Source organism: Oryctolagus cuniculus, chromosome 7 (genome assembly GCF_964237555.1).
Source record: "Oryctolagus cuniculus chromosome 7, mOryCun1.1, whole genome shotgun sequence".
NCBI classification, from domain to species: domain Eukaryota; kingdom Metazoa; phylum Chordata; class Mammalia; order Lagomorpha; family Leporidae; genus Oryctolagus; species Oryctolagus cuniculus.
In genome coordinates, this window is record NC_091438.1 from 14,824,792 (window position 1) to 14,851,921 (window position 27,130).

Below are 27,130 nucleotides of genomic sequence, written 5' to 3' on the forward strand. Positions count from 1 at the left end.
TTGATGGCCCATTCTTTCTACTGGGATCTCATTCGCAGAGATCTTTCATTTAGGGTTTTTTGTTGTTGTTGTTGTTGTTGTTGTTGTTTTTTTTTTTTTTGCCAGAGTGTCTTGGCTTTCCATGCCTAAAATACTCTCATGGGCTCTTCAGGCAGATCTGAATGCCTTAAGGGCTGATTCTGAGGCCAGAGTTCTGTTTAGGACATCTGCCATTCTATGAGTCTGCTGTGTAGCCCACTTCCTTCCCATGTTCTCTCCCTTTTTAATTCTATCAGTTACTATTTGCAGACACTAGTCTTGTTTATGTGATCCCTTTGACTCTTAGACCTATCAGTGTGATCAACTGTGAACTGAAATTGATCACTTGGACTAGTGAGATGGCATTGGTACATGCCACCTTGATGGGATTGAATTGGAATCCCCTGGCACATTTCTAACTCCATCATTTGGGGCAAGTCAGCTTGAGCATGTCCCAAATTGTACATCTCCTCTGTCTCTTATTCCCACTCTTATAGTTAACAGGAATCACTTTTCAGTTCAATTTAAACACCTAAGAATAATTGTGTGTTAATTACAGAGTTCAACCAATAGTATTAAGTAGAACAAAAAAATACTAAAAGGGATAAAGTATTAAGTTGTACATCAACAGTCAGGACAAGGGCTGATCAAGTCACTGTTTCTCATAGTGTCCATTTCACTTCAACAGGTTTCTTTTTGGTGCTCAGTTAGTTGTCACTGATCAGGGAGAACCTATGATATTTGTCCCTTTGGGACTGGCTTATTTCACTCAGCATGATGTGTTCCAGATTCCTCCATTTTACTGCAAATGACCGGATTTCATGTTTTTTTCACTGCTGTATAGTTATTATAGAGTACATGTCCCATAATTTCTTTATCCAGTCTACTGTTGTGCATCCATTTTATTGCAGATAAAGGATTTCATTTTTTACTGATGTGTAGTATTCCATAGTAGTGTATATATACCGTAATTTCTTTATCCAGTCTTCAGTTTATGTGCATCTGCATTGATACCATAACTTAGCTGTTGTAAATTGAACTGAAATGACCATGAAGATTCAGATCACTCATTCATATATTGGTTTTATTTCCTTTGGATAAATTCTCAGGAGTGGGATGGCTGGGTCATATTCAGCTATGAATATGATAGGTCTATATTCAGCTTTCTGAGCTATCTCCATACTGTCTTCCACAGTGACTGTACCAGTTTACTAAGATACCCTTCTCCCCTCACACTTGCTAGCATTTTGTTTGTTGATTTCTGTATGAGAACCATTCTAACTGGGGTGAGGTTAAACCTCATTGTTGTTTTGATTTGCATTTAAACATTTAATCATTTAATACATTTTATTTGAATTTCCCTGATAGTTAGAGGTCCTAAGTATTTTTTTCTTGTGTCTCTTGGCCATTTGAATTTCCATTTTTGAAAAATGTCTGTTCAGGTCCTTTGCCCTGCCCATTTCTAGACCAGGTTGGTTGTTTTGTGGTTGTTGAGTTTCTTGAGGTTTTTTTTATTTTTAAAGGCAGAGTGGACAGTGAGAGAGAGAGACAGAGAGAAAGGTCTTCCTTTGCTGTTGGTTCACCCTCCAATGGCCGCTGTGGCCGGCGCGCTGCGCTGATCCGATTGCAGGAGCCAGGTTCTTCTCCTGGTCTCCCATGGAGTGCAGGGCCCAAGCACTTGGGCCATCCTCCACTGCACTCCCTGGCCACAGCAGAGAGCTGGCCTGGAAGAGGGGCAACCGGGACAGAATCCGGTGCCCCGACCGGAACTAGAACCCGGTGTGCTGGCGCTGCAAAGCAGAGGATTAGCCTAGTGAGCCACTGGGCCGGCTCTTGAGTTCTTTATAGATTATGTAAGTTAATGCTTTGACATAGTTTGCAAATATTTTCTCCCATTCTATTGGTTGTCTCTTTACTTCGCTCAGTGTGTCTTTTGCAGTATAGGAGCTCTTCAGTTTTACATAATCCCATTTGTTAATTTTGGCTTTGTGCTTCTGGGGTCTTTTCCAAGAAGTTTTTCCCTGTGCCAATGTCTTGTAGGGTTTCAATGTTCTCTGGTAATTTGATGGTATCACGTCATAGATTTAGGTCTTTGATCCACTTCAAGTGGATTTTTGTGTTAAGTGTAAGGTAGAGGTCTTGTTTCATACTCTTGAATGTAGAGATCCAGTTTTCTCAGCACCATTTCTTGAAGAGACTGTCTTGGGCCCAGGGGTTGATATTTGCTCCTTTGTCAAAAGTAAGTTGGTTGTAGATTCATGGATTAATTTCTGGATTTTCTATTCTGTTCCATTGGTCTACACATCTGTTTTTGTGCCAGTACAAGGCTGCTTTGATTATAACTGCCCTGTAGTATACTTGAGGTCTTGATTTGTGATGTCTCTAGCTTTATTTTTATTGTTTAAAACTTCTTTAACTATCCCGAGTCTCTTGTGCATCCTATATGAATTTTAGCATCATTTTTTCCCATATCTTAGAAGAATGTTGTTGGCATTTTGATTGGTATTGCATTGAATCTGTAAATCGCTTTCAGTAATATGTACATTTTAAAGATGTTGATTCCTCCAAACCAGGAACAATGAAGATTTTTCTACTTTTTATGTCATCTTCTATTTCTTTCTGTAATGTTTTGTAATTTTCACCATAGAGGCTTTTGATGTGAAAGGTATTTAAATATTTTTTAGTTATTGTGAATGGAATTGATCCTAAAAGTTCTTCCTCAGATATGGCATTGTCTGTGTATACAAAGACTGTGATTTTTGTGTGTTGATTTTATATCCTGCTACTTTACCAAACTCTTTTATGAGTTCCAATAGTCTCTTCATAGAATATTTTGGGTTCCCTGTTTATAGAATCATATATGCAGCAAATAGGGACAGTTTGATTTATTCTTTCCCCATTCGTATCCTTTTGATTTCTCTTTCTTGTCTGATGATTCTGGCTAAAACTTCCAGGACTGTATTAAATATCAATAGTGAGAGTGGGCATCCTTGAATAGCTTGAGAAGAATTGGAATTAGTTCTTCTATAAATGTCTGATAGAATTCAACAGTGAAGCCATCGAGACCTGGGATTTTGTTCTTGGGAGGATCTTTATTACTGATTCAGTTGCTGTCTTGGTTATTGGTTTGTTTAGGTATTCTATGTATCCATGACTCAATTTATATAGGAATATGTGTTCTTTTTATTTCTGTTGTATGTGTTTCATTTTTCTTCTCTGATTTTGTCAATTTGGGTCTTTTTTTTGTTTAGTTGGGCCAAAGTTGTGTCAATTCTGTTTATTTTTTCAAAAATCAGCTCTTCATTTCATTGATCTTTTGTATTGCTTTTGGTTTCAATTTTGTTTATTCTTTCTTAATTTTAATTATTTCTTTCATCTTACTAATTTGGGGTTTGGTTTGTTGTTTTTCTAGGTCCTTGAGATGCATTGACAGCTCATTTATTGGATGATTTTCCAGTTTATTGATGTGGGCACTAATTGCTATGAACTTCCCTCTTAACACTGCTTTGCAGTATTCCATAAGTTTTTTTTTTCCTTTAGTATCTCTAAGTATTCACAACAAAGGGTATTTACTTTTTACCCTGCTGGGTTGTAGATTACACAAATAGCATTCAAAAATAATTGAGGAAAAAGAAATGTGGGGAAATCAAATAACCTTTCTCTGAAGCCCATTGTTGATCAGGAAGTCTGGCTCTGGGTGGTAAGAGGACAAAATGAGGACCCAATAGGATATGGCTCCAAATGCTGCTTCCTGAAACACTCATCTAATTGAATTAGCAAGAAACAGAAGGAAGGATGTCTTCTCCTTCTAAATGTAGCCTAGAGCAGTCATTGCCACTGTACCACCAACTGCGGTGTTTCATTTGTTCACTTATTTATAGGTATTTAATCTATACATAAAATTAAGCTACAATATCAAAGAAGCAAAACAATACAAACTCAAGGAGTGTTAATTGCCATTGCATAAGTGGAAGAGCAGAAGCAAACATTTGAGATGAATCTGAAAAGCCCATAGCAGTGTTAACAACCAGAAAGTGCTTCACATCTCTTGACTTCAACCCCTCTCTCCCATGTTCTGGTTCCTGGGCATACCCACTACAAAAATTCTAGTGCCCTCATCAGATACAATCCCCTTTGCTGGGCTTTGGTCAGCTCACATATTCTCGCACAGCAGAGCAAAAAGGAAAAGGAATCATCTCTTCTGGGTTCTCCTGGCCCAAGATTGCCTCCTAAACCTGGCTACCAGCTCAAGCCACACAAAACTCTGAGCTGTTTTTTTTTTTTTTTTTTTTTTTACAGTTCCCAGCATGCTGGGGTAAACACCCCAAGATGGACCCTAGGGATTAGTGGGAGAGGCTCTGAACTAGAGATGCAAGGCAGATTACCACCTGTGTCTTTACTGAATAAGCACAGAGATGATAGGCCACAGAAAGCCAACTGCATTCAGTCTTGTGACCCAAGTCCTTTATTTTCTGACACCCTTGGACCCAGATGCCCAGCAGTTTCTAGGGTGTTTAGAGAAGGCATGTCAGTGCAATGATGAACAGCCTCAGATCTACTCCCGGGTCCCATCATTTACCTATGGCTCCCCTAACACTATCTTCCTAAAGGAAACAGAGATGAGAATATATATGATCGCCTGAAGTAGGAAGTGGTAGGGCAATCTCCCCTACCATCCAAGCTGGGGGATATGAAATTTATTAGGTCCTAATGAGGTGAAGCAAAGTTAAGAAATAGTTTCCTCCCTCCCATTCAGATCAAGATTCATTTTCAATTGTCTTTACATACAGAAGATCGATTTAGTGTATATTAAGTAAAGATTTTATCAGTTTGCACCCACACAGAACATAAAGTGTAAAATACTGTTTCAGTAGTAGCTATAGCATTAATTCACATTGAACAACACATTAAGCACAGAGATCCTACATGAGGAGTAAGTGCACAGTGACTCCTGTTGTTGGCTTAGCAAACTGGCACTCTTATTTATGGTGTCAGTAATCTCCCTAGGCTCTAGTCATGAGTTGCCAAGGCCATGGAAGCCTTCTGAGTTTGCCAACTTCGATCTTATTTAGACAAGCTCATAGTCAAAATGGAAGTTCTCTCCTCCCTTCAGAGAAAGGTACCTCCTTCTTTGATGGCCCATTCTTTCTACTGGGATCTCATTCACAGAGATCTTTCATTTAGGTGTTTTTTTTTTTTTTTTTTTTTGCCAGAGTGTCTTGGCTTTCCATGCCTAAAATACTCTCATGGGCTCTTCAGGCAGATCTGAATGCCTTAAGGGCTGATTCTGAGGCCAGAGTGCTGTTTAGGACATCTGCCATTCTATGAGTCTGCTGTGTAGCCCACTTCCCATGTTGGATCGTTTGCTGCCTTTTTAATTCTATCAGTTAGTATTTACAGACACTAGTCTTGTTTATGTGATCCCTTTGACTCTTAGACCTATCAGTGTGATCAACTGTGAACTGAAATTGATCACTTGGACTAGTGAGATGGCATTGGTACATGCCACCTTGATGGGATTGAATTGGAGTCCCCTGGTATGTTTCTAACTCTACCATTTGGGGCAAGTCAGCTTGAGCATGTCCCAAATTGTACATCTCCTCTGTCTCTTATTCCCACTCTTATAGTTAACAGGGATCACTTTTCAGTTCAATTTAAACACCTAAGAATAATTGTGTGTTAATTACAGAGTTCAACCAATAGTATTACGTAGAACACAAAAAATACTAAAAGGGATAAAGTATTAAGTTGTACATCAACAGTCAGGACAAGGGCTGATCAAGTCACTGTTTCTCATAGTGTTCACTTTACTTCAACAGGTTTCCTTTTTGGTGCTCAGTTAGTTGTCAGCAATCAGGGTGATATTTGCCCCTTTGGGACTGGCTTATTTCACTCAGCATGATGTGTTCCAGATTCCTCCATTTTACTGCAAATGCCTGGATATCATTGTTTTTCACTGCTGTATAGTATTCTATAGAGTACATGTCCCATAATTTCTTTATCCAGTTTACTGTGGATGGGCATTTGGGTTGATTCCAAGTCTTAGCTATTGTGAATTGAGCTGCAATAAACATTGCAGTACAGACAGCTCTTTTATTTACCAATGTAATTTCCTTTGGGTAAATTCCAAGGAGTGGGATGGCTGGATTGTATGATAGGGTTATATTCAGGTTTCTGAGGAATCTCCAGACTGACTTCCATACTGGCTTTACCAGTTTGCATTCTCACCAACAGTAGGTTAGTGTCCCTTATCCCCCACATCCTCGCCAGCATCTGTTGTTGGTAGATTTCTCTATGTGAGCCATCATAACTGAGGTGAGGTGAAACCTCATTGTGGTTTTGATTTGCGTTTCCCTGATTGCTAGTGATCCTGAATATTTTTTCATGCGTCTGTTGGCCATTTGGATTTCCTCTTTTGAAAAATGTCTATTTAGGTCCTTGGCCCATCTCTTGAGTGGGTGGTTTGTTTTGTTGTTGTGGAGTTTCTTGATCTCTTTGTAGATTCTGGTTATTAACCCTTTATCTGTTGCATAGTTTGCAAATATTTTTTTTCCCATTCTGTTGATTGCCTCTTCACTTTCCTGTTTCTTTTGCGGTACAGAAACTTCTCAATTGGATGCAATCCCAAATGTTAATTTAGGCTTTGACTGCCTGTGCTTCCAGGGTCTTTTCCAAGAAGTCTTTGCCAGTACCTATATCTTTCAGGGTTTCTCCAATGTTCTCTAATAATTTGATAGTGTCTGGTCATAGATTTAGGTCTTTAATCCATGTTGAGTGGATTTTTGTGTAAGGTGAAAGGTAGGGGTCTTGCTTGTTTAACATGTGATGGACTGAGGACACAGATGAATAAACCCATTGACTTAAAACTTCATAGGTGATCAACAAATGGTAGTTACAGTTCCAATGGTTAATACCTTGAATATACTGTCTTTGGTGTGTTAAAACATATGATTCCTATTCTCAAGAGAATATTTTTTGTTGATCCAATAAACAAACATAGTAAAAACAGTGTTGGGGCTAAGATCTCTGTTTATTACTTAAAGGTTAGTTTCTGAATGATATTTAAAGAACATAGATCTTAGTTAAAAAAAAAAAAAAAGGAATGGAATGGGGCCGGCACTGTGGCAAGGCAGGTTAACACCCTGGCCTGAAGCACTAGCATCACATATGGGTGCTGGTTCGAGTCCTGGCTACTCCATCTCTGATCCAGCTTTCTGCTATGGCCTGGGAAAGCAGTAGAAGAGGACGCAAGTCCTTGGGTCCCTGCACCCACATGGGAGACCCGGAGACCCATCTCTGGCCGTTGTGGCCAGTTGGGGAGTGAACAATCAGATGGATGACCTCTCTCTCTCTCTGCCTCTCCTCTCTCTGTGTAACTCTGACTTTCAAACAAACAACAACAACAAAATTTTAAAAATGTATTTTCTTAAAACAGGAATGGGAATAGGAGAGTGAGGAGGAAGAAGGGTGGGAGTCCAGGTGAGATGGTGGGTAGGGTTAGAAGAATCACTATATTCCTAAAGTTGTATTTATGAAATGCATGAAGTTTGTATAATTTAAATAAAAGCTTTTTGGTTAAAAAATAGTTTCCTAGGAAACTATGTTCCACTGGGACAAAAATCCTGGTTTTCTTGAACAAGATCAAAAACTAATGAAAATTACCTGTTAAACATCTCTCTCCAAGATGGCTACATTGGGGGGAATTGTTTCTTAATAATTGGATCCATACCAACCCACATTTAGATTTCAACTTCACCAAAGTGGCTTTTGTCTACTCTAACCCATGCAGTTTATTTGGGCAGGAAATTCAGGAGGCAAGTCTTCAGAAACAGGTTTGCTTCCAGTACACTGTAGCACTATACTTGGGAAATTTGAAAACACAACCTTGCAGATAGCACAATCCTTCTGTAAAATTCTCAAATTATTCAACTTTAGATTCAAACAGAGCATGCCACTTAGCAGCTGTTCAAATATCATAAAGAAATAGATATTTGGGGGAATACAGGTCATCCATCCATTCTTACATAACATCACTAAGTTAAATTTTCTGATCATCTAAGAACACACAGTAACAAAATTTAGAGAACTCAATATATGCATTGAAAACTGTCTGTAATGTCCACTTTTGCTATTTAAAAATAAAAATTCTAACAACGTTTTCAATTCCTCACAAAAACTTTTGTCATTTTACTTTTCTTTGTAACAAATTGCTTGAGTCAGTTAAAAAGCTATTGTTTACTGAATTTCACTATCATTTACTTACATAAAGCTAGTCAAAATATCCATTCAGAAAGAGTCATTTAGAGATTATTTTCAAATAATTTGAGATTAAAAACAAACAGTAAAAATCCAGATATTGTTAAGTACTAAAGGAAGACAAGTGCTTGAAGGTCTTTGAACAGCTGGCCAATTCATAAATTTTAACTCAGATGTAAAAATAGGTTTTAAAAATGATGTGTTTATAATTAAAAAAAAAATAGGAAGAAAACGGGTATTGAAGCCAAGCAGATTTCATGAACAATGAAGAGATTATATTTGACAAGGGCAATAACCCTCCCAATCACGTCTTTCACTTTCATTTGCTAAAAATATACAGGCCAGGGAAAGACAGCTCCTTGTTTTGATACTTAGGGTTGTTTACGCTTCCCAGTGTTGCCTAACACATTAAGACATATGGTAAAACTTTCCCTAAATTCCGAGGATTTATAGATCCCCCACAGCCAATGAGAACTATCCCCTTGTGCTGGTAAAATGTCCTGAGATATTTAAATCCATTTTTAAATGTGTTTATTCGAAGGAATTGTTTTCCCAAATGATCTATCTCAGTTTCATTTTTTAGCATTAATATAAATACATTCATACATTAGTCTCTTCTCAACGGAAGGAAGTGTTTTAAACCCAGTATAGATTTTTGACAGCAACACTTTTTGGCTTAAAGAGAGCAGTCACAAACACTTGGGAAATTATATTTACATGTGTATGTATGAAGTACAAGCAGTATCTCTTACTATTGCTACTTCCTTAATATAGATTTTGATAAGAATAATTTTGTTCAGTGCTGACTGGAAAAATCTCTGCAGCATTTTTTCCACTGTAAGGTAAATGCACATCATTAAATAGTGATTGAAAATATTCGAAAAAGTGACTGTCATTTATCTTAAATATCTGATAAACATGCCCACATTATTAATATATGCACATGCCTTCATTCCACTATCATATGACAAATATTTACATTGGATTATAATATAATTGACACACAAATCTGTCATGGCCCATTTGCAGATATTACTCAGCATCACTATTTTTACTCCATTTTCAAAATTAGTTTCTGCCTGGTGTAACCACAATGTTAAGAAACTCAAAGTGTAGTACATCAAACAGTAACTTATTTGAATAAAAATTTAATTGAATAGCAAATCATTTTTCATTCTGATGAACACAAAACACAGGAACATTTCTTAGGTTATTCCGTAAGAGAAAAACCAAAGACTGGAAAGAATTTAAATAGCTGTGATGGAAGTGTAACTTATTTCACTTCAACTAGGAAGCAAACAAGCTATGAAATTCCATGTTGTCATGTAAAAACACACTGACAGTTTCTGTTTCAAAAGGTCCATGTTTCAAAGGGCTTCTTTTTATATAGACACTACCCAGGAGTTTATATTAGATGGAGGGGGCAAAGAACACAAAATGCAGGAAGATTTCTATTAGCTCAAGCCTAAGGCTAATCTGTTGCATGTGCAGTTTCTACACTAGGAAGCAACTTGTAGGAAGCACTGCAGCTGAGAGCTAGAGAGCTGGAAACTGTTCCCCTGGGTAGGATCTCACAAATGACTCTGCTGTATTCCTTCCCCTGCCAAACACCATGGCTCAAGCTTGTACACAGCCATCGGGCCCCCAGGGCAGCTTCTTGTCCTTAGATAAGGACCCTCTGCTCCATCATTCTTCCTGAAACCTTCTGACCAGACGAACACACACACAGAACCAGCTCAACCAGGGTGATTCAGCCCCTATTCTCTGCATCCCCTCCCCCACACACTCACCAGTTGTCTGTGCTCCTTTGGCATTGTTAACAGATCATACAACTGGACGAATTGTCAAGTTTCCCAATATACACACTCACCCTTTTACATCCAGTATTCAATTTACAGATTTACTAACTTTACTTTATGTAAAATAGCTTGTACCATTTACTTTCATCCTTGGATACCATGGTAAAGACTCTGTTGATGGAAATTCAAGAGAAACTTTCAGGACGACTTCTCTCACTCCTTAGCTCTATCTATTGATTCCATGCAATATCCTACTTTGTTATGTAACACTAAAATCACCAAGCGCACACTTAGTCACACAAACCCAGAGCAGGAACTCTGATTTCTACATCTACCCAATGACATGTAGGGAGATTTCCAATTCATTATAGACCAATGCTCTTTGACATGCCACAAGTTACAACTATGTACTTGTTTTGACTGGAAAACAAAAGGACCAAACCATACTACCTACAGTAAAGCTTCCCCCTCACCCCCAAAGAAACATAAAAATACATTATTCTTCTTCCAGACCATGCATTTTACACATCCAAACATCCTCTTGATGCTGTTAGGAACTTTACCCTTGAAGTCTGACATGTATTTCCAGTTTAAAGGTATAACCACCCCATTGCTACCCTAGCAATGCACCCCAATTCTAGGCATCCCTGCAAACCTAATCCTCTTGATGTTAGCTTCCCACCAAAACCCATTCAGTTTGGGGTAAAGGCAAACATCCTTCCCCAATTACATACGAAACATGTGAAAACCGGACAGGATGCAGCTTAAAAGGTTTAGTTTTGGATTCTGTAACAGAATAGCATATGCTGCAGTACAATACTGCTGAGCTTCTGTGTTCCCTATTAAGAGAGCTCCCAGCAGAGTGCTTGCCATGTTCCCCAGTGACACCTGTCAGCCAGTCTCAGGGAGTCCCAGCGTCACTCAGCTGCTTCAGCACCTCTCTCTGAACAGCTTCTGCCACAGAGTGGTGCAGTCTTAACAGGTCTCTGGCACACCAAGTCCATTGCTAAAATAAGGGAACCGTGAGGGAACAATGCTCTTTCCTCTCATGAAAGCCAAATCATTAGGTATTAATTAACGGCAGGACAAAAGCCCCACAAATGTCGACCAAAACTTAAATAATTGGCCATCACCGGATACAAATTGAGAAGATCTGACACACTCTGTATTATAGGCAGAAGGAGCATGGCGTGGTGCTGAGTTTTGTGAAAATTCAATTAACCCAACCATCTAGTAGATGCATAAAGACAGAGGGAGAACGCTATTAGGTGTATCAGAATCGGTGATGTGTAATCATGTTAATTTGTGGTTTGCGAAGAATACCATGTAATCACTAACACATAGCAGGTTATCAGTAAGTTATACAGATGCTTTAGGTCACAGACATTATTTTACGAATGGCATAAACGAAATGCTACCTTAGAAGGGTAGTGAAATTTTTCAGCTGATTTCGCCAACCTGATCCTAACAGGCACCCCTGGGGCAAGCACAATTCAATGGCCTAACAGGAAAATGTGTGGGAAACTGGCTGTGACTCTTATCTTCCCAAGTCCTTATCTAGGGCCTTCCACGCGTCACTCCGTAATTCTGTTCAAAGACACTTTAGCGTTCTCACACCCAGAGAGACTCACAAGGTGCACATGCACCCATCTGCGGGACATGGAGTTCCCCACAAACTCCCGCCAGCTCTGTGGGCGACCGTCCTCCGCCTGCCCGCTCTCCACACGCACCAAGCCGCGACCATCTCCACACTCGGGGCGCCGAGGCCCAGTCCTGTCCGACCCGTCCTCCTTCCCAGGAAAAAGCCCCCACGGGGCGGCCCAGCACCAGCGCCTCCTCGCCACAGCCAACTTCAAGCAGCCACACGCGGAGAAAGCCACCGACACGTTTCGGGGCCACGCAGTGAAGCAACCCCAAAAAAGCTAAATTAAAAAAAGCTTCAGGCTGCCCCAACCGAGGTGCAAACTTGGGCTTTCCACCGGCAGCAGAGCCCAAGACGCGGCCAGGAAACCTGGGAGCCGCGAAGCCTCCCTTGCAAGGGGGCCGCCTCCGTCCCGCCGCCGTGGAAGCCCCGCGCGCCCCTCGCCCGCGGAGCACGCGCCCGGGCGCCAGCAACTTACCGCACCGCTTGCACAGCACTCGGCCGACCCCTTTCTTGAGGTTCCCGAAGAGGCTCGGAAGGTGGCCGGCAAGAGGCTGCTGCTGCTGCTGCTGTGGGTCTCCGGCTCCATGAAGATGTAGCTGCTGTCCTCCTTGAGCCTCCCGCAGGACGGGGAAGCCGGCTGGCCCCAGGTCCGCAGGCGCACCGTGAGCTGAGTCCCTCTTCAAGCCCCGGCTTTCACCGCCCACACCTGGTGCACCTTCACCAGACAGGGCGCCTCCTCCTCCGCAGGCTCGCCGGGGCTGGGCGCCGCGGTCGTGGGCCGGGAGGGCAGGGTCCCGTGGGCGGCGGACAGCGGGTCCTCGGCGGGCAGCCCCAGCGCCCCCTGCCGGCGGCTGGCGGTTGGCGCTCGCCGCCCCACGCCCCTGCCTCGCCGGCCGCCGCCGCCGCGTTCCTGTCGAGCGCCCCCTGCTGCCGCCGCGGCGGGCGCACCTTTCCCTGGATCACCGCGGCGGCGCGCTGAGCCGGCTCCTGCACCGAGCCCGCGCTGGGCGGGGACGAGTAGCACACCGAGCCCCCGCGGGAGCCGAGTCGTCGCCGGCCGCCGCCCCCGGCGCCAGGGCCGCGCTCCCCAGCAGCAGCACCAGCAGTGGCGGCGACGGGCCCGGACTCCTGGAGCGGCGCGGGGCGTGTCGCCATCTCCTGGTGTGAGGTGAGTGAGGGCTGCCGGCTGTCGGTTCGGACTCTGCTTTGCTCTCTGGCGCTGCCTCCCTTTTCCTTCCCCTCCTCCTTCCTCCCCCACCTTTCTCCTCTTATTTATTTATTGGGGGGGGGGTGAGGGTAGGAAAGTTGTTTATGGGAAGAGGTGGGGAAGAAGTGGGTGAAACCACAGAAAGGTGAAGAGTTATAAGGGGAGGAAAAAAAAAAAAAGCAAAATTAAGAAAAAAAAGCCGCTGCCGCCGCCTCGGCTGCAGGGAGCGATAGGTTCCGCGCCGCCGCGCCCGAGCCGCGCTGTCGGGGCTGCTGTCGCCGGAGGACGACGCGGAGGTGGCGGAGCTGCTCGGCGGGTTAGGGTCCTTTGTGTGAAGTGATGCTGCGGCGGCTGCTGCTGGGGCTGCGAGCGAGCGCCGCGGGAGCGCGCGAGGGAGAGCGCCCTGGAGGCGGGGCTGCGTGCCTGGAAGTCGCTGGGTGCCTGGGCGCTGCCCTGCGCCTCGCCGCCCCGTTTACCTGTGGTGCGGGCTCGCGTCGCGCCTCCCTGCCCCTTGCTGCTTCGGAAGCCCGGCCGACCAGTCGCTCCCGCTGGGTCTGCCCTTTCCCTCGCGGTCCGCGCGGCCGCTGCTGCTGCTACAATGGGAGGACGAGATGGCGAACAGGCTGCAGTCGGAGTGGGCTGCGGAGATGGACTGGGGCTGGGAGGTGACGCTTCAGGAGCAGGGACCTGTCAGGAGCAAGGACAGCACCGACGCGGGTGCGAGGCAGGCCGGGCTGCGGGGCGCTCAGCCAGGCACGCGGGACGCGCTGACAAGTTTCAGGTGAACCGGTGTCTTGACAGTCAGAAGGAAGCAACATGCTGTGGTAGACCAGCAATTAAACTAACTTATCACACCTTTTTCTCGTGTGTGACGCCTCTGACTCCTTGCCTCAGTCACTCCAGGCTTCGTGACACCTGCGATTTCTTTCCTCCAAACTCCTGTTCCCCGAGATTTCATAACAAATGTGCTACTGCTGAGAGGAGCTTAGCTTGAACAAAAGATTTGCTTGGTCAGGCCATGTTGTATGAAGTTTACGACACTGTAACACTTAAATGCAAATCCATAAGTTTTGATATGAGGTAAGGTCATCTTCATTCATTTCCAGAATTTTTTGATTTCTCTTACAACACACTGTTTATTTAGAAGCATGTTGTTCAGTCTCTAGGTGTTTGCATACATTCTTGAGATTCTTGAGTTGTCGGTTTTGAGCTTTAATCCATTTTGATCCGAGAAGGTGGGTGGTATGGTTTTGATTTTTTTGAATTTGCTGAGACTTGCTTTATGGCCTAGTGTATGGTCTATCCTAGAGAGAGTCCATGCACCACTGAGAAGAATGTGTATTCTGCAACGGTGGGGTCAAAAGTTCTATTGATATCAGTTAGGTCCATTTGGTCTATAGTGTCAGTTAGCTCTGTTGTTTCCTTGATGATTTTCTATCTGTTAGATCTATCCATTGATGAAAGTGGGATGTTGAAGTCCCCCATTACTATGCATCAAAGTCTATGTCTCCCTTTAGATCTGTTAACAGTTCTTTTAAATAGCTACTCTCTCTAATGGAGTGCATATACATTTATTATAGTCACATCTTCCTGTGTATTGATCCTTTAATCATTACATAGTGTCTTTCTTTGTCTCTTTTAGCAGTTTTGTGTTAAAGCCTATTTTGTCTGATATTAGGATGGCTACACAGCCCTTTTTTCCCATTATTATGGAATATCTTTTTCCACCCTTTCATTTTCAGTGTACATGTATCTTTGTTGGTTAGGTGTTTCTTGTAATAAGCAAATAGATGGTCTGGTTTTTTAATCCATTCGGGCAGTCTGTATTTCTTAACTGGAGAGTTGAGACCATTTACATTCAGGTAACTATTGATAAGTAACTACTTGATCCTATCATTTTTCTGTGAATATTCCTATTGTTTACTTTGGATTTATTTTGTAATTTTACTGGTTTTCACTGTGTTTGTAGTCTTTCTTGATGATGACTTTCTTGATGTGTTTCTGTGTGTAGCACATCCTTATGAATCTTTTGTAAGGTTGAATGCATGGTGATAAATTATTTCAATTTCTGTTTGTTATAGAAGGTCTTTATTTCACCTTCATTCATAGATGAGAGCTTTGCAGGGTACAGTATTCTAGGTTGACAGTTTCTTTCTCTTACTATTTGGACTATATTTTGACATCATCTTCTAGCCTGTGGGGTTTCTGATGAGAAGTCAGTTGTGAGTCTAATTGGAGATCCTCTGATAGTAATCTGACATTTTTATCATGCACACTTTAGAATCTTTTCTTTATGCTTAACTGTGAAAAGTCTAAGTACAATGTGTCATGGTGAGGTGAAATCTCTTCTCATTATCTGTTAGGAGTTCTATGTGCTTCCTGTACTTGGACATTTGTTTCTTTCTCCAAGTAATTGAATTTTTCTGTAATTATTTTGTTGAGTAGGTCTTCTAGTCCTTTCTCTTTTCCACACCTTTAGAAACTCCTATGACCCATATGCTGGACATTCTTCCAAGATTTGTCTTCTAACTCAGATATTCTTTCTTCTATCTCATCAATTCTGTTGTTATAGGTTTCCACTGCATTTTTATTTGATCAGTTGAATTAATCATTGTAGTATATCATTTTCATTTCTTTTTAAAAATCTCAATTTCCTGGAAAAATTTTCATTCATAACATATATGGTTTTCTTTAGTTCATGGATTTGCGTCCAATTCTTTTTGAGTAAAACTATGATTAATTTTTTGAATTCCATTTCTGGTATTGCCTCAATATTCATTTTCTCATTATAATATTGGAATGTTGTGTACCTTTGGGGGGGGTCATAGTGTCTCCCTTTTTCTTGTTTCTTGAAGTTCTGCATTTAGTTTTAGGCATTTGTAGAAATTTTGTCCCCTCTGATGGCTTTTATCTTTGAGCTAAGCCTCTGTGGCTTAGTGGTTTTTCTACACATCAAGTGAATACCAAGAGGTGTGTGGTGAGTGTGGCCAAGGAGCTCTGGTCAGTGCTCCAGGATGGGGTGAGTATCCAGGGTAACACCCAGGTTGGGTGTGGTAGCTCTCTTCTGGTTAACTGGATAGAGAGGAGTGGTCACTTTTGTTGATGTGACCAGTCCTTGGTCACCTTTTGTTGTAACCATACCTTCTCCTCCAAGCTGAGGAATGCCCAAGTGCTAGCCCTCATTGTGTTCAACACTCATCTGTACCACCTTATGCACTACACATGATCTGCACAGTCCTTTCTGTGAGCATAGTTCTCTCTGCTATGAGCTGCTCTGGGCAGCCAAGGAGCATTGAGAGTGTGCAGCATTACTGTGTGATTGGCCATAACCCAGCTACACTCTGCCTCCTCTCACTTAGTCACATTGTTTTCTAAGACACGTGTGCCACACTGCCAAGGCATCATCATTGGGAGCACAGGTTCAGTGTAGACACCAGGACTATGATAGGACCTTGGGCCAGAATAAGGAACTAATTATTAAAGATCCAGTAGCCTGGAGAGCAGGTGGGTTGGGAAGTTCTCTGCCTTAGATAGGCACTGAATGGATGGGGAAGTTAGAATTTCATAGTGGCTCTTGATGGGTGAGCCAATGGTTGTACTAATGAGGATCAGTATGCATGATTTTAAGCTGGGAGGTGATAATTAACAACAATGTTTGGAGGAGAATAACTAAGGGTAATGTGGAATAATGATAACCTAGAAGTAGGCTATTGGAAAAGTCTTGGTGTGAGCAATGACGTATTATATTGAAGAGAAGGCAACAGAAATAGAAAAGGGCTACTGTTGGCATCCCATGTTGGACTGCTGGTTCATGTCCTGCTCTCCTCTTCCAAGTCAGCATCTTGCTAATGTATCTGGGATGACAGCAAAAGATGGCCAAGTACGTGGACCCCTGCTCCCCATGTGGGATGTTGGGAGGGAGTTCCTGGCTCCTGGTTCATCTTGTCCCAGATCTGGCTATTGTAGAAATTTAGGGAGTGAAGCAATAAATAGATCTACCTATATATCCCTGTATTTCTGTCCCTTCAAATAAATAAACTATACACTATAGCTTTGCAATATAACTTTGTCAAGAAATGTGATACTTCTTACTATGTTCTTCCCAACCTTAGTTTGACTCTGCTGGGGTCTTTTGTAGTTCTATATGAATTTTAAGATATACTTTTTCAATTTCTATGGAAAATGCCATTGGAATTTTGAGAGAGATTGCATGAATCTATAGTTTGCTTTTGGTATTTATGAACACTTTAATTATCAAAATCCATAAATATGTGATGACTTTCTGTTTATTTGTGCTTTGATTGGCATTTTGTAGTTTTTAATGTAGACATCTTTCACTTCCTCTGTTAAATTTATTCCTGAGTATTTCATTATTTTGATGCTATTAGAAATGGTGTGGTTTTAATTTCATTTTAAAGATGGTTTGTTATTAGTGTACAAATGGTTACTTTTATTTACATGTTGATTTTTGTGTTCTTCAACTTTACTTAATTTGCTTATAAGTTCTAATAGTTTTTGGGTCTTTAGGTTTCTATATGTAAGACTTTATATCTGCAAACTGGGACTATTTTATTTCTTGCTTCATGATTTGGATGGCTTTAATTCTTTTTATGGTCTAACTGCTCTGGAGGTCTTCCAGTAATATATTGCATGGAAGCAAGGAGAATAGGTGCCCTTTAATTTTACCAAATCATTTAGAAAAAAAATTTCCTATTTTCCCTGTTGATTTTTAGGTTTGTTGTTTATTTGTCATAGATGGCCTCTATTGTACTGGCTTAAGATACGTCTATGCTTAGTTTATTGAGAGGTTTTATTATGAATGGATTTTAAACTTTGTTAAATATTTTTCTGCATCTGTTGAGAATATCAAGTAGATTTTATCTTTCAATCTGTTGATCTGGTGTATCACATGATTGATTTGTATATGTTGAAACAACGTTTCATTGCAGAAATAAATCCCAATTGGTAGTGGTGTATAAATTTTGCTATGCTGTTAGATTCAGTTTGCCAGAATTTTGTCAAGAATTTTTGCACTAAGGGATATATAAATGATTAAGAAGAACAAATTAGAAATTTTGGAGGTTATAACTTAAATCATTGAAACAAAAAATATGATTGAGTGCTTCATGGGACAATAGACCAAGTGAAGGAATGAATTTCTTTTCTGGAGGACAAGTCTTTTGAAGTGACTCAACCATACACAAATAAAGAGAAAGGAATGAAAAAATCCTACATGAAATATGGGATACCATTACATGATCATTTATTTCTATTATAGGGATTCCTGAAGGAGAAGAGAAGGAAAAAAGATTGAGGATTTGCTAAATGAAACAGTATTTGAAAATCACATAGGTCTTGAAAAGACATGGACATCATGATACAGGTAGCTCAAAGGACCTCAAGCAGATTCAACTGAAAAAAATCTTCTCCAAGATGTTCAAACTGTCAAAATTAAGGACAAGAAGAGAACCTTCAAGACAGAAAAAAAATATCAAATTGAATATAAAGGAAAACCAATTAGACTAACAGCAAATGTCTCTGCAGAAATACAACAATCACAAGAGAGTGGGATGATATATAAATTTTCTTAAAAGAAAAAAATTCTCTGGGGCTGGTGTTGTGGAGTAGCAGGTAAAGCCACTGCCTTCAATACCAGCATCCCATGTGGTTGCTGGTTTGTTTCCCAGAAGCTCCACTTCTGATTCAGCGCTTTGCTAATAGCCTGGGGAAAAGCAGCAGAAAATGACCCAAGTATTTGGGCCCCTGCTGCTAACCTTGGAGATTTGGAGGAGGCTTTTGGCTCCTGGCTTCAGCTTGGCTCATCCCTGGCCATTGCAGCCTTCTGGGGAGTGAAGCAGTGAATGGGAGCTCTCTCTGTCTATCCTTCTTTTTATCTAACTCTGACTTTCAAATAAATAAATAAATCAAAAAAATATTTCCAACCAGGAATATTATCTCCAGAGAAGTTATCCTTTGGAAGAGAAGGAGAAACTAGGTATTTTCTTCCAGACCACTTTACAAGAAATTGTATTTCACCATCTCCAGACCAGCCTTACAGGAAATTCTGAAATGAGTCCTGCATGAGAAGTGGACAAGGAAACATATGACACTACCAAATTCACTAACAGACCAGAATAAATCAGTGACCAGTCAACAAAATGACAAATGTTAGTCCTTATCTATCAATACTAACCTTGAATGTAAATGGATTAAATTCTCCCACCAAAAAATTTAGGTTGGCCAAATGGATTAAAAAAAAATCAGACCTGAATATTTACTGCTTACAATAAACTCACTTCACTAATAAAGATATAGATAGATTTGAAGTGAACGGCTGGGAAAAAATACAGGCAAATGGAAACCAAAATTGAGTAGGAATAGCTATACTCATATCACATAAAACAGACTTTAAATCCGAAAGTAAAAAGATACAAAAGGAAGTTATATTGATAAAAGCTCAATTCTCCAAGAAGATGTAACAGTAATAAACATAAACAATACCAACACAAGAACGCTCAGACACATACAGCAAATACTGTTAGACTTAAGGAGAGAGATTGACACCAATACAAAAACAGTGGTTGACTTCAGCACCCCTCTGCTAGTAAAGAATAGGTGTTCCAGACAGAAGATGAACAAAGATACATCAGACTGGAACCATATTATTGAGCAAATGGACCTGACAGAAATTTGCAGGACATTTCACCCAACAGGTACAGAATAACATTTCTCTCATTAGCACATGGAACGTTTTCTATGACAGACCAATATATTAAGCCACAACTCAAGTGTCAGTAAACTAAAAAAAATTGAAATCATATCTTGTATCTTCTCATATCACAAAGAAATGAAATTAGAAGTCAACAAAAAAGAACAATAGAACATTTAGAAATATAATGAAATTAGTTGCATGCTACTAAGTGATCCATAGATCATAATAGAAATTAAACAGGAAATCTAAAACTTTCCTGAAATAAATGAAAATGAAAACACAAAACATATCAAAACCTGTGTGACACTGCAAAAGCAGAAATTAAGAGGGATGTTTAGAGCATTAAGAGCTTATATTAAAAAGAGAAATGTCTCAAATAAATTATCCAACAATGAGTCTTGAAGACAGTAAAACAAGAATAAATCTAATTTAAAATTAGCAGGATATGAAAAATAATAAGGTCAGAAAATAAATAAAATTGGAAGGATCAAGAAGAAAAGCTGGTTTTGGAGTAGATGAAACAATATATCAGATCAACAAAAAATTAAAGAGAAAAAATTAAATTAGAGTTGAAAAAGAGACATTACAAGCAACACTACTTAAATGTAGTCTGTGTTAGCCTAATTAGTATTCCTTTATATGTAACTCAATGCTTTTATATTTTTTGCACTTAAGAATCTCTCCTTGTCCTTAACTTTTGACAATTAGACTACAAAATGCCTTGGAGAAAGTAATTTTTGGTTGAGTCTGCATGGTGTCCTTTGTGTTCCCTGTATCTGGATATCAACATGCCTTTCATACATAGGGAAATTTCAACTTTTTTATGTAGCAGTTTCTCAATGCCTTTTTCCTTCTCTTTTCCCTCAGAAATTCCTATAATGCACATATTTTGTGATTTAATGGTACCCCATATTTCAAGTAAGTTTTCTTATTATTTTTTCATTTTATTTATATGTGACTGGGTTATTTGAAAAGGCTTTGTCCTTCTTTTCTTTGTTTATGTATTCTGCTGTCAAAATCATTATATTTTTATTTCATTAATTGAAGTTTTCAGCTTCAAAATTTCTATTCAGACTTTTTAATGATTTCTATCTTCATGTCACCCATCCCCCCCATTTCTTTTAACTATCTGTATTTCCTACTGTCATGTTGAATTTTCTTAGGATCATTACTTTGAATTCTATTTCTGGAATTTTATAGAATTTTTTGTAAAAGCAGATATTATGTGATTATAAGTCACTATGGAATAGGTATACACAAACAGAGGTTATGCAGTGTTAGTATGCTGTTTCATACATACCTGTATGTAGGTATGAAAACATACTATGTATGTTTTACTTCATCTATGTTTTCCTTTAAATGTTGATTATATCACCTAAGATTTTTTTAACATGGAAAATATTTATTTTTAACCAAATTGTACATATTTATGGACTATGGATTAACATTTCATTGTATATATACAAGCCATACTGATCAAATCAAATTAATCATTTTTGCCAATGAAATTTAAAGATTATTTGAAATTTGGAAAATCACATAACTCTACAGAGCCTAAAATGGATCCATCAGATGAAAAATTGGGTCTAAATTTACCCCAGCAATCAGAGTATGAGATGTGGATTCTGTGGCCCAAAAGTCATTGAGTGAGTAATCAAATTAAAAATAATGAGATTGGTTGCATTATTTTTACCTTAATTTTAAAAAGTATATTAATATTTAAAGATAATTTAAGGGGCTTTGGGACTATTCAAAATGCATTCCTTATACAATTGTTAAAAGTATTTGAAATTCTCCTCCTTCCTTTTAGAGAAGGGATTATCAACTGCTAAAAGCTGATGTCCTTTGGAAGAAAGAATCATCTCAAATCTACAAGACCATATCGGCCTCTTAGTAGGTCAACCCATGTCCATGTTTGCTACATTCTGCTGTTTTTCCACAAATATTATTTATTGAAATGTGAATATGTTGTCCTACCATTCACTCTAATTCAAACACTTTACCATCTCCCCATTTCTCTGAATGTAATGGTCACACACACATACCATGAGGGAAAAGGGAAAGGTGAGGAAATGGAGCAGTAAAAGCCAAGTAACCCATTTCAAGGTTTTATTGGATGCAGGCACTTCAGTCCAGTCATTTTCTATGCATTTGCCATCTGAATGACATCACCACAGCAAGAGACTAAAAATGCAGGATTCAAATATGAATGCTGTGTGGAAAAAGTCTTTAAGGTATTCTATGGTGGCTCTAACATTCTGACAGAAAAATTAGATGGCAGAAAGACAGATGTGAGATCCTGGGGTACAAGGTCTAATTTCCAATGTATTAAGTGGTTTACCAAAAATTTTCTTTGTAATAACAAAGTCTAATCATTTCCTTTGCCTGTGTGCTGTTTTTCTATTGCATCATTTGTGTGGGAACATAGTGGGCCACAGGACATGTCTCCAACATATCCTGACTTCACCCAGGTGATGAAGTTAAATGTAGTAAGAAACATAAATAGCAAGAGTTTTAAAAAACATTTTTAATGATTTCTTGATTTCTAAAGCTGAAATGGTGCATTTAAAAATTGTCCAGAATGAAAATGTACTATATATTTTTCTGAAAATAAACTGGAAGGGAAGATTTTAAATGTTTTCACCACAGAGAATGATCACTATTTCAGAAAATATATATGCCTACACTAATTGGACATCATACAATGTATAAATGTACCTAAATGTCACAGAGTATCATAAAGATATGCATATTTTGATTTCAGTTAAAAATAAAAAATATTACTCAGATAATTAATATTCCACTCCTACCCCAACCATGTCTTAAGAATATAATTTTCTTTTGATACATATTTGTTTTCAACATTTCTAAATTTAGTTAGGTAATAGTTTTTATTTTTAAGAGGAATTTTAGATTTGAAGAAGAATTGAGGAGCATATGTTAAGCGTTGCCATATGTTCTCTCTTGCTCTTGTTGTTCCCACTATGTGTATTATTAATAGTTGTGTGGTAACTTGTTTCAATTGATAAACCAATGTTAGTACACTACTACTGAATAAAGTCCATAGTTTACATTAGGGTACACTCGTGATGTTGCAAAGTTCTGTATCTTTTGACAACCTCATCCCTACAAGTATCTGCCTTTATGGTATCCTCTGTACTCCACCTATTCTTTCCCACACCTGAATAGGGCTGGAAATTGCTGATCTTTTCATTGTATCTCCAGTTTTGCCTTTTTCATTTTAAAGCTTTATTTATTTGAAAGGCAGAGTTAGACAGACAGAGAGAGAGAGAGAGAGAGAGAATCCGTTGGTTCATTCCCCAAATGACTGGGACTGGGCCAAGCTGAAGACAGAAGCCAGGAGCCAGGAACATCATCCAGTTTTCACCCAGTTCTGCCATATGGGTGGCAGGGACCCAAGCATGTGAGCTGTCTTCTGATTCTTTACCAGGTGCATTAGCGGGGTGCTGGATGGGAAGTGGATCAGCCAGGACTGGAACCAGGGCCCATATAGTATACCAGTGATGCCAGAGGCAACTTAGCCCACCACACCACAATGCCAGCTCCTGCTTTTTCAAAATGTCGTTGAGTTTGTTCTCTCTATAGAACTTCTTTTTATATTCCTCACACTATGTCTTGCTGATTCCCTTACTTTTTATTTGTTGAGATGGTCTTTGTTCTTTGTGTTTAAAGTATACTTTCACTGAATAACCAAATTATACATTGGTGGATTTTTGTTGTGGTGGTTGCTCCTATTCTTCAAATGTTTTACTCTACTCTCTTATTGGTTGCATGTTTTCTGAAGAATTGTCTGGTGTAGCTGCTATTCTTATTCCTCTGTGGGTAATGTGTTTTCTTTCATCATGCATTTGTTTTATTCTCTGTAGTTTGAATATGGTATTTATAGGTGTAGACTCCTTGGTATTTTTGCATTTGATGTTCTGTGAGCTTCCTGTACCTATGGTTTCATGTTCATCAGAAATTTTGGGAAATACACATGCACACATATCCTGATGTATTTCTTATTTCTTAAAAGATAGAAGTGGAATTGCAGAGTCCAAGGGTACACATACTTGCTAGATTTTGCAAAGTTGCCTTGCTGAAATATACCATAATCAGAGTAAAAGGATACCTATTACCATATCTCCTTATAAACATTGACTGCCACAAAATATTTTAAAATGTGTGATTAAATTACATCTTAAATTCTATTTAAATGGTTTTAATACCCATCCACTTGTTTACTGTGATACTTTTTTCTTAAACTGGCTAGTGTTATTTGATTGTGCATTGCTTAATCCTATCCTTTGCTAGTTCATTGAAGTTGTTTGTCCTTTTCTTGCTTTGTAAAATCTCTTTATCTCTAATAATGTTTTGTATATTTTGTCTTTAAATATTCTCATCAAAACTAGCATTTATCTTTCAGGTTATTTATGGCTTTTTTCTTATCAGATTTATTTATAATGATGCATTTTCTGAAGTTTTTAACATTTTGTTATCTGATATATACACCTCTCCTTTGGGAATTTTGGTACTGTGCATGCTTATGAAATATTCCTGACACTGAGCTAATTAACATATACTATTAGCTTCTCTGTAATATTTTAAAATTTTACTTAGGCTATTCATTCTGCGTACAGCATAAAGTGTTCAACCATATTATTTTTCTTCAAATGCACTTATGGAAAACTGTCCCCTAATTTATATTAAAAGGAATTAATGTTATCTTAATACATACCAAATACATATTTTCTCAATTTTTACCTATATTTCTATGCTATTTCTTTTTTTAGCTTTTACATGTTTCTAAGATTTTCAATTGATCTAATCAATTTATGTTCTTATTATATTATTGTATAACACCATTTTAGTTTTCATACTTTCATATATTTTGATACCTGACATCACAACTTCTCCCTTCTGTATTGAACTTTGAATTTTTTTTAATTTCATAGAAAGATTTTATTTATATAAATAATACATTATATTTCACCTGGTTCAGTGTAACTACAAATTGTATTTTATATATGATTTTGTGTAATAAAGAGCCAATTAAAATCCCTGTCTAGGGTGGTAGATGGTTCCAATATTATTTTGGTCTGGAAACTTTCAGGCCATTTACAGAGGAGAGTAATAATAGCAATTAATGGTTTTTCACATGATGTGTTGTTTATCTAACAGGCTTCAAGTCAGCGCCTTTGGTTTTCAATTCACCATAAGCATCATTCTCTTGAATTAGCTGTTTGGAAATTTTTGAAACATGCGATTTGATCTAGGTATTTAGAAGAGAATATGGATGGTTTCTTTAAGGAAAATATGACCCCTTTTTTTTTTTTTCAATTTAAGGCTAATGCTGAAAATACGAAAAAAAAAAAGCAGTATGAAAAAGCAGCAAAATTACTTAGCAAATAAGTGTTATTGAAAGTGTGCACATTTTGTCCTAAATGCATTCAGGAGGAACAATGATATTTAAGTTTATTCATTTACACGCTTGTTCATCCACATGTGAAGCTGCATAGATATATGTGTCTCAGAGACCAATTCCTAACATCTGTCTCCTTCCAACAATATCTGACCATTAGGGAGCTACAACTCCCTTGTAGTTGCTGGGGAAACAATGACAGAGCTCAAGCCAGGAATCAATTAAACTAAGGAGACTTTCATATCTTTGTTTTCTGGGAAGAGAACAGGTGTTTAATAATTTACATAATAATTTACATAAATTATGCAAAATCTAAAGCATTGCAGTAACCCTTATATGAACCATAGAGTTAATAATGATGTATCAGTGTAGGTTCATCAGTTGTAACAAAGGGACAGCTCCGGTAAGAGGAATTATCATGGGTAGGCTACACACAGGAAGGGCTAGAGGGCATATGAGGAATCTCTGTACAGTTCATTCAATTTTTCCATTAACCTATAACTGCTCTAAGAAAATAAAATGTATGATAAACTAGACAAAGCACACAAAAACACCCACTCACACACAAACTTATCATCAAGACAAGGAGACCAGAGATGGTATTTCTTTTCTTTACTTCTTGAATCCTCTCTATTTCTATTTAAGTTTGCACTTTTAAGTTAATACTTGAGAAATTTTGATTCATCTCATAGAAATAAAAATGTGTTCATCGTGCAGCAGATATTTATTGAGCAGCTGCTTTTGGCAGACACTGGATATGGACTCATACCCAAAAGATTTTAATATACAGAAATAAGATACAGCTAGACATGGAAAGAGAGAAGGAGAATGCATTTCATGTAAAGAATTGAAAATATTTAATATTCCAGAGATAAAAAGAGAGTATAATGAACTTAGATTATTTTTTATGATTAAATTTATAGTTTAAGAAGTGGACTATGTAGAGGCACTGATCACCCAGGAGCAGTACAGCAGTTCTGGATATATACGGCTTTCCTTGTCTGCATTTCTTTTTTTTTTCTGTTTTATTGACATGATCTTAATGTCTCGTGGGTAAATACAAAGCTGGCAACTCAGTTCACAAACTTGCACTTTGCTCTACTGCTCTTAACTTCAAGGTAGAGCACCTGACGTAATTCCTGCCAATGAGGCCTGGTGAAGCTCAATTCTTGGTTGGTAGTGTTTGTATGAATCTGTATGTGTGTCTGCATTATGTGAAACTATTTGCATCGTTTTGCTTTTCCTACTGGCTATTTCTAAAGAGACTGAATGTAGCCGCAAGCTACTAAGAGATATGTTACCCCAATAATGGAAAACTCACCTGCAGATAAAACAAACATAAACACATGGCCAGATGGAAAGAGAAAGAATGAGATTTATTGATCCTATTTGTGCTCCATAAGAAATTGTATAAGTCTAAAGTTGTTCTTTAAATGAACATTGAAGCTACTTTTTTTTTAAGCTACTTGTAACAAAATGTCTTTCATTTTAATTTTTTTATTTATTTATATTTTGAAGCCTTTTTCAATTTATGCACTGTTTGGGTTAAAAAAGAAAAAAAAATAGGTCGGAATTTGTGAACCAGACCAATTAGTATATAGAAATAGTAGCTAAATATTGCTACCTGTTCTTCAGTTGTAGAATTTCATCTGACTGATTTCAACATTAGACCATTCTATAAGAGTTTATATTATAATTAGTATAAGGACCTTTGTACAGAGTGAGAGAATTTTTTCTTACCTCCTACATTTATATTCTACATAAGGCTAATATTGATTTCTTCAAAGCAAGGCTAATATAGTAGGTGTTATATATAGACTCTTGTGTTGAAAAATAATTGGCTGTCATTTTAATTACAGTTAACATCATTGACATTTTTTAACACAGCTTATATCCCATTAGTAGTGTTTTAGCAGAGAAACAGTAAGCTTCTGAAATCACACAGTTTAGAAAGTTTTATAAAATTCTTACAGTCTTATAAAGCTGTTTGAAGCTAATCTGAAAAATACCAAGTGTTTTTGAGATAATTATAGCCTGCAATATGGTAATACAAATGAAGGTGAATACAGTA